Genomic DNA, 9508 nt, shown 5'->3' on the forward strand with positions numbered 1-9508 from the left:
AGGGAGAACTTTCCACCAATGAAGAGGAAATTAGAGCAATAAGGAGTTACTTTGCCCAACTTCATGCCAATAAATTTGATAAACTAAGTAAAATGGATAACTACCTCCAAAAATATAGGCTTCCCAGATTATCAGAGGAGGAAGTAAATTGCTTAAATAGTCCCATTTCAGAAAAAGAAATAGAACAAGCTATTAATCAACTCCCTAAAAAAAAAATCCTCAGAACCAGATGGATTTACATTTGAATTCTACCAGACATTTAAAGAACAATTAGCCCCAATACTATATAAACTATTTGAAAAAATAGGGAATGAAGGAGTCCTACCAAATTCCTTTTATGACACAGACATGGTACTGATACCTAAACCAGGTAGGTTAAAAACAGAGAAAGAAAATTATAGACCAATCTCTCTAATGAATATTGATGCTAAAATCTTAAATAAGATATTAGCAAAGAGATTACAGAAAATCATCTTCAGGATAATACACCACGATCAAGTAGGATTTATACCAAGAATGCAGGGCTGGTTCAATATTAGAAAAACTATCAGTATAATTGGCCATATTAATAATCAAATTAACAAAAACCATATGATCATCTCAGTAGATGCAGAAAAAGCATTTGATAAAATCCAACATCCATTCCTATTAAAAACTCTTAAGAGTATAGGAATAAATTGATTTTTCCGTAAAATAATCAGGAGCATCTATTTAAAAGCAGCAGTAAGCATCACATGTAACGGGGACATACTGCAACCATTCCCAATAAGATCAGGAGTGAAACAAGGTTGCCCACTATCACCGTTACTATTTAATATTGTATTAGAAATGCTAGCTTTGGCAATAAGAGTTGAGAACAAGATTTAAGGAATAAGAATAGGCAATGAGGAAACCAAATTATCACTCTTTGCTGATGATATGATGGTATACTTAGAGAACCCCAGAGACGCTACTAAAAAGTTATTAGAAACAATCCACACCTTTAACAAAGTTGCAGGATACAAAATAAACCCACATAAGTCATCAGCATTCTTATACATCACAAACAAAACCCAGCAGTTAGAGTTACAAAAAGAAATTCCATTTAAAGTAACTACTGATTGTATAAAATATTTAGGAATTTATCTGCCAAGGGAAAATCAGAAACTTTATGAGCAAAACTACAAAACACTTGCCACACAAATTAAGTCTGATCTAACCAACTGGAAAAATATCAAATGCTCTTGGATTGGGCGAGCAAATATAATAAAGATGACCATACTACTTAAACTAATCTATTTATTTAGCACTATACTAATCAGACTCCCAAAAAACTACTTTGATGAACCAGAAAAAATAACAACAAAGTTCATATGGAAAAACAAAAGGTAAAGAATTTCAAGGGAATTAATGAAAAAAAAATCAAATGAAGGTGGCCTAGCTGTACCAGATCTAAAATTATATTATAAAGCAGCAGTTACTAAAACCATCTGGTATTGGCTAAGAAATAGCCTAGTTGATCAATGAAATAAGTTAGCTTCAAAGGACAAAACAGCCAATAACTTTAATAATCTAGTGTTTGACAAACCCAAAGACCCCAGTTTTGGGGATAAGAATGCAGTATTTGACAAAAATTGCTAGGAAAATTGGAAATTAGTATGGCAGAAACTAGGCATTGACCCACACTTAACACCATACACCAAGATAAGGTCAAAATGGGTTCATGACCTAGGCATAAAGAATGAGATTATAAATAAAGTGGAAGACCATAGGATAGTTTACCTCTCAGACCTGTGGAAGAGGGAGGAATTTATGACCAAAGAAGAACTAGAGATCACTATTGACCACAAAATGGAAAATTTTGATTATATCAAATTGAAAAGTTTTTGTACAAACAAAACAAATGCAGACAAGATTACAAAGGAAACAATAAACTGGGAAAACATTTTTACAGTCAAAGGTTCTGATAAAGGCCTCATTTCCAAAATATATAGAGAACTGACTCTTAATTTATAAGAAATCAAGCCATTCTCCAATTGATAAATGATCAAAGGATATGAACAGACAATTCTCAGATGAAGAAATTGAAACTATTTATAGAAATATGAAAATATGCTCCAAATCATTATTAATCAGAGAAATGCAAATTAAGACAATTCTGAGATACCACTACACACCTGTCAGATTGGCTAGAATGACAGGGAAAGACAATGCAGAATGTTGGAGGGGATGTGAGAAAACAGGGACACTGATACATTGTTGGTGGAATTGTGAACACATCCAGCCATTCTGGAGAGCAATTTGGAACTATGCTCAAAAAGTTATCAAACTGTGCATACCCTTTCATCCAGCAGTGTTTCTACTGGGCTTATACCCCAAAGAGATACTAAAGAAGGGAAAGGGACCTGTATGTGCCAAAATGTTTGTGGCAGCCTTGTTTGTAATGGCTAGAAGCTGGAAAATGAATGGATGCCCATCAATTGGAGAATGGTTGAGTAAATTGTGGTATATTAATGTTATGGAATATTATTGTTCTGTAAGAAATGACCTGCAGGATGAATACAGAGAGGACTGGTGAGACTTACATGAACTGATGCCAAGTGAAATGAGCAGAACCAGGAGATCATTATATATCTCAACAACGATAGTGTTTGAGGATGTATTCTGATGGAAGTGGATCTCTTCAATAAAGAAAGCTAATTCAGTTTCAATTGATCAAGGATGGACAGAAGCAGCTCCACTCAAAGAAAGAACACTGAGAAATGAATATAAACTGCTTGCATTTCTGTTTTTCTTCTCGGGTTATTTATACCTCCTGAATCCAATTCTCCCTGTGCAACAAGAGAGCTGTTCAGTTCTGCACACATATATTGTATCTAGGATATACTGTAACCTTTTTAACATGTAAAGGACTGCTTGCCATCTGGGGGAGGGGGTGGAGGGAGGAAGGGAGGGGAAAAATTGGAACAAAAGTGAGTGCAAGGGATAATGCTGTAAAAAATTACCCTGACATGGGTTCTGTCAATAAAAAGTTTTTAAAAATTAAAAAAGTAAAATTAAAATAAATAAATAAAAGAAAAAACACTTCTAGCACTGACTCTTTCCAAATTTGTCATCTGTGCCAGTCTGCAGGGAATGAAATAAAATTCGAGGTTTAATTGATTTGCATTTTTCTTTTATTGATGATTTGGAGCATTCTTTTATGTGGTTGTTAATAGTTTGCAATTATCTTTTTGAGAACAATTTTTAATCTCTTTTGGTCACTTATCTACTAGGGAATGACTTTGAGTTCTATTTATCTCTAAATAAAGAGCTAGATATGTAGATAAAAATATGTGTTAATTATTAATGTATCTTTTATACTAAACCATATAACAGAGAAATTTAATACAAAGATTTCTCTCCCCCATTCAACTGCTTCTTTTCTTCTTCTATGTGGATTTGGTGGGGGGGAGAGGGGAATATTCAGTTTCTTCTTTTTTTAATCTATTGTTCATTTATTTTCAACATTCTCTTCTTTTAAAATTTTTAGTTCCAGATTCTCTCTTTCTCCCTTCCATCCCTCCTGCATCTACTGAGAAGACAAATAAAAAGGTATTAATCATACATGTGAAGTCATGAAACACATATTGTCATATATTTCAGAATTCAGAGTTCATCAGTTTTCTCTCTGGAAGTGAATGGAACTTTTTCATTATGAGTCCTTTAGGATTGTCTTGGATCTTTGTATTGAAGCCTTTCCCAATTGATTATCATTACAACATCGCCATTACTGTGCATGGTAATCTCTTAGTTTTTCTCATTTTATTGCATCAGTTCCTTTAGGTCTTCTAACATTTTTCTCACACTATGCTCCTCAACATTTCTTATAGCACAATACTCCATCACTATTGTATGCCACAATTTGTTCAATCATTCCCCAATTGATGAGCATTCCCTAAATTTCTAATTCTTTGCCTCCACAAAAAGAGCTATTATAAGTATTATAAATATAAACATATTATGTTCTTTCCCCTTTTCTTTGATTTAGTTATGGTATATCTGTGTCAAAGAGTATGCATAACTTTATTTTATATACTGATCTCCTGGTTCTGCTCATTTCAGTTAGCATCAGTTCATGTAAATCTCTCCATGCCTCTCTGTATTCACCTTGCCGATCATTTCTTACAGAACAATAATATTCCATAACATTCATATACCATGGTTTACTCAGCCAATTGATTGGCATCCATTCAGTTTCCAGTGTCTAGCCATTACAAAAAGGGCTGCCACAAACATTTTTGCACATACAGGTTTCTTTCCCTTCTTTTTTTTTCTCTCTTTTTTAAAAAATTTTTTATTTTAATATCTTTTTATTGATAGAACACATGCCAGGGTAATTTTTTACAGCATTATCCCTTGCATTCAGTTCTGTTCCGATTTTTCCCCTCCCTCCCTCCACCCCTTCCCCCAGATGGCAAGCAGTCCTTTACATGTTGAATAGGTTACAGTATATCCTAGATACAATATATATGTGCAGAACCGAACAGTTCTCTTGTTGCACAGGGAGAATTGAATTCAGAAGGTATAAATAACCCGGGAAGAAAAACAAAAATGCAAGCAGTTTATATTCATCTCCGAGTGTTCTTTCTCTGGGTGTGTTCGGGGCTGCTCCGTTTCTTTTCGCGACAAAAGCTGGTCTCCTTCTTCCACACCCTGAGTCCGTCCACTGTGGACTCAGCTTCGGGCGTCCCCGGTTCCCTCAAGAGGGAAATGACTAGACAGGGAGCCGGAGTTCAGTACAGTTGTTTATTCAAGTGGTAGCAAGAGAAAGAAAATGTCCTCCTGCAAGTCCATGCTTCCTCTTTTTATATCCTTAGGCTTCTCTTCCAGTATTTTTGGCGGTTCCTCCTAGATCCTCCCCGAAGGTGGAGCTATGTCCCTCTTGTGCCTTCCCAGCACCCTCGGTTTTTGCCTACTTGACTTAGGCCTACGTGGCAGTTCTTGCCTACATACGCCCAAGCCTACATGGCAGTTCCGGGTGGGCGGGTTCAGACACAAAACCACTCATTTCCCGTCCAGGAGGTCTATTCTGGAGCCCCTCACATGGGTGTAGCTGCTTCTGTCCATCTTTGATCAATTAAGGCTCTCTTTATCGAAGAGATCCACTTCCATCAGAATACATCCTTAAACAGTATCGTTGTTGAGGTATATAATGATCTCCTGGTCCTGCTCATTTCACTCAGCATCAGTTCATGTAAGTCTCACCAGTCCTCTCTGTATTCATCCTGCTGGTCATTCCTTACAGAACAATAATATTCCATAACATTCATATACCACAATTTACTCAACCATTCTCCAATTGATGGACTTCCTTTCATTTTCCAGCTTCTAGCCACTACAAACAGGGCTGCCACAAACATTTTGACACATACAGGTCCCTTTCCTTTCTTTAGTATCTCTTTGGGGTATAAGCCCAGTAGAAACACTGCTGGATCAAAGGGTATGCACAGTTTGATAACTTTTTGAGCATAGTTCCAAATTGCTCTCCAGAATGGCTGGATGTGTTCACAATTCCACCAACAATGTATCAGTGTCCCTGTTTTTCCACATCCCCTCCAACATTCCGCATTATCTTTCCCTGTCATTCTAGCCAATCTGACAGGTGTATAGTGGTATCTCAGAGTTGTTTTAATTTGTATTTCTCTGATTAATAATGATTTGGAGCATATTTTCATATGTGTATAAATAGTTTCAATTTCTTCATCTGAGAATTGTCTGTTCATATCCTTTGATCATTTATCAATTGGAGAATGGTTTGATTTCTTATAAATTAGAGTCAATTCTCTATATATTTTGGAAATGAGGCCTTTATCAGAACCTTTGATTGTAAAAATGTTTTCCCAGTTTATTGTTTCCCTTCTAATCTTGTTTGCATTTGTTTTGTTTGTACAAAAACTTTTCAATTTGATATAATCAAAATTTTCTATGTTGTGGTCAATAGTGATCTCTAGTTCTTCTTTGGTCATAAATTCCTCCCTCTTCCACAGGTCTGCAAGGTAAACTATCCTATGCTCTTCCAATTTATTTATAAACTCATTCTTTATGCCTAATTTTGACCTTACCTTGGTGTACGGTGTTAAGTGTGGATCAATGCCTAGTTTCTGCCATACTGATTTCCAATTTTCCCAGCAATTTTTGTCAAATAATGCATTCTTATCCCAGAAACTGGTGTCTTTGGGTTTGTCAAACACTATATTATTAAAGTTATTGGCTGTTTTGTCCTTTGAACCTAACCTATTCCATTGATCAACTAGTCTATTTTTAGCCAATACCAGATGGTTTTAGTAACTGCTGCTTTATAATGTAATTTTAGATCTGGTACAGCTAGGCCACCTTCATTTGATTTTTTTTTTCACTAATTCCCTTGAAATTCTTGACCTTTTGTTTTTCCATATGAACTTTGTTGTTATTTTTTCTAATTCATCAAAGTAGTTTTTTGGGAGTCTGATTGGTATAGCGCTAAATAAGTAGATTAATTTAGGTAGTATTGTCATCTTTATTATATTTGCTCGCCCAATCCAAGAGCATTTGATATTTTTCCAGTTGGTTAGATCAGACTTAATTTGTGTGGAAAGTGTTTTGTAATTTTGCTCATAAAGTTTCTGATTTTTCCCTTGGCAGATAGATTCCTAAATATTTTATACAATCAGTAGTTACTTTAAATGGAATTTCTTTTTGTAACTCTAACTGCTGGGTTTTGTTTGTGATGTATAAGAATGCTGATGACTTATGTGGGTTTATTTTATATCCTGCAACTTTGTTAAAGGTGTGGATTGTTTCTAATAACTTTTTGGTAGAATCTCTGGGTTTCTCTAAGTATACCATCATATCATCAGCAAAGAGTGATAATTTGGTTTCCTCATTGCCTATTCTTATTCCTTAAATCTTGTTCTCAACTCTTATTGCCAAAGCTAGCATTTCTAATACAATATTAAATAGTAACGGTGATAGTGGGCAACCTTGTTTCACTCCTGATCTTATTGGGAATGGTTGCAGTATGTCCCTGTTACATATGATGCTTACTGCTGCTTTTAAATAGATGCTCCTGATTATTTTAAGGAAAAGTCCATTTATTCCTATACTCTCAAGAGTTTTTAATAGGAATGGATGTTGGATTTTATCAAATGCTTTTTCTGCATCTATTGAGATGATCATATGGTTTTTGTTAATTTGATTATTAATATGGCCAATTATATTGATAGTTTTCCTAATATTGAACCAGCCCTGCATTCCTGGTATAAATCCTACTTGATCATGATGTATTATCCTGGGGATGATTTTCTGTAGTCTTTTTGCTAATATCTTATTTAAGATTTTAGGATCAATATTCATTAGCGAGATTGGTTTATAATTTTCTTTCTCTGTTTTCAACCTACCTGGTTTAGGTATCAGTACCATGTCTGTGTCATAAAAGGAATTTGGTAGGACTCCTTCATTCCCTATTTTTTCAAATAGTTTATATAGTATTGGGGCTAATTGTTCTTTGAATGTTTGGTAGAATTCACATGTAAATCCATCTGGTCCTGGGGATTTTTTTTTTAGGGAGTTGATTAATAGCTTGTTCTATTTCTTTTTCTGAAATGGGACTATTTAAGCAATTTACTTCCTCCTCTGATAATCTGGGAAGCCTATATTTTTGCAGGTAGTCATCCATTTCGCTTAGGTTATCAAATTTATTGGCATAAAGTTGGGCAAAGTAACCCCTTATTACTTCTTTAATTTCCTCTTCATCAGTGGTAAGTTCTCCTTTTTAATTTCTAAGACTGCCAATTTGATTTCCCTCTCTCCTTTTTCTAATCAGATTTACCAAAGGTTTATCAATTTTATTGGTTTTTTCATAAAACCAACTCTTAGTTTTATTTATTAGTTCAATAGTTTTTTTTTTTTTTTACTTTCTATATTATTAATTTCTCCTTTTAATTTTAGAATTTCAAGTTTAGTAATTGATTGGGGGTTTTTAATTTGGTCTTTTTCTAACTTTTTAAGTTCCAGGCCCAATTCATTGATCTTCTCTTTTTCTATTTTATTCAAGTAAGCTTCTAATGATATAAAATTTCCCCTTATTACTGCTTTGGCTGCATCCCATAAATTTTGAAAGGATGTCTCATTGTTGTCATTATCTTGAGTGAAATTATTAATTGTGTCTATAATTTGCTGTTTCACCCAATCATTTTAGTTTCCAATTACTTTTTTAGTTTCCAATTACTTTTTGGTCTATTTACACCTAACTTTTTGTTGAATGTAGTTTTAATTGCATTGTGGTCTGAAAAGAAAGCATTTACTATTTCTGCCTTCCTGCATTTAATTTTGAGTCTTTATGTCCTAATATATGGTCAATTTTTGTGTAGGTTCCATGAACTGCTGAGAAGAAAGTATACTCCTTTCTGTCACCATTCAGTTTTCTCCAGAGATCTATCATACCTAATTTTTCTAATATTCTATTTACCTCTTTAATTTCTTTCTTATTTGTTTTGTGATTTGATTGACTGAGATCTCCCACTATTATAGTTTTGCTGTCTATTTCTTCTCGCAACTCTCTTAGCTTCTCTTTAAGGAAGTTAGATGCTATACCACTTGGTGCATATATGTTTAATACTGATATTGCTTCATTGTCTATATAGTACCCTTAAGCAAGATATAGTTTCCTTCCTTATCTCTTTTAATTAGATCAATCTTTGCTTTTGCTTGATCTGAGATAAGGATGGCTACCCCTGCTTTTTTTACTTCACCTGAAGCATAATAGATTCTGCTCCAGCCTTTTACCTTTAGTCTGTATGTATCTCCCTGTTTTAAATGTGTTTCCTGTAAACAACAGATTATAGGGTTCTGACTTCTGATCCAGTCTGCTATCCGCCTCCTCTTTATGGGAGAGTTCATCCCATTCACATTTGCGGTTAAAATAACCAATTCTGCATTTCCTGCCATCCTAATATCCCCAGATTATACTTTTCTTTTTCTTGCCCTCCTTCCCTTCTTCCATATTGGTCCCACTAACGTTGCGCAGCTCTCCCTCTTTAGTATCCCTCCCTCCTCCTTTTGAATCCCTTCCCCTTTCTTGTACCCTTCCCTTATTACTCTTTTTCCTTCTCCCTTTTCCTCTCCCACTTTTTAATGAAGTGAGAGAAGAATCTGAGTAAAACAAATATGTCAATTGTTTCCTCTTTGAGCCAACTCTGATGAGAGTAGGATTCACACAATGTTCCTTCCCCTCTCTAAGTTCCCTCATATATGATAGGTTTCCTTTGCCTCATTGTCGCATGTAGTTTCCCTCTTTTTATCTCCCTTCTTCCCTTTTTCTGACACTATCCCCTTTCCATTTCTACTTCCCTTTTTTATGTTATATCGGTAAGATCAAATTATACATATGGTTTTTATGTATATTCAAAACAGAAATACAGTTCTCAAGAGTTCTTTTTACCTTTTTCTACTTCTCTTGATTCCTGTTGTTGAAGATCAAATTTTTTGTTTAAGTCTGGTTTTTTCCTTA

Source organism: Antechinus flavipes, chromosome 4, assembly GCF_016432865.1.
Source record: "Antechinus flavipes isolate AdamAnt ecotype Samford, QLD, Australia chromosome 4, AdamAnt_v2, whole genome shotgun sequence".
In the NCBI taxonomy this organism is placed as follows: Eukaryota; Metazoa; Chordata; class Mammalia; order Dasyuromorphia; family Dasyuridae; genus Antechinus; species Antechinus flavipes.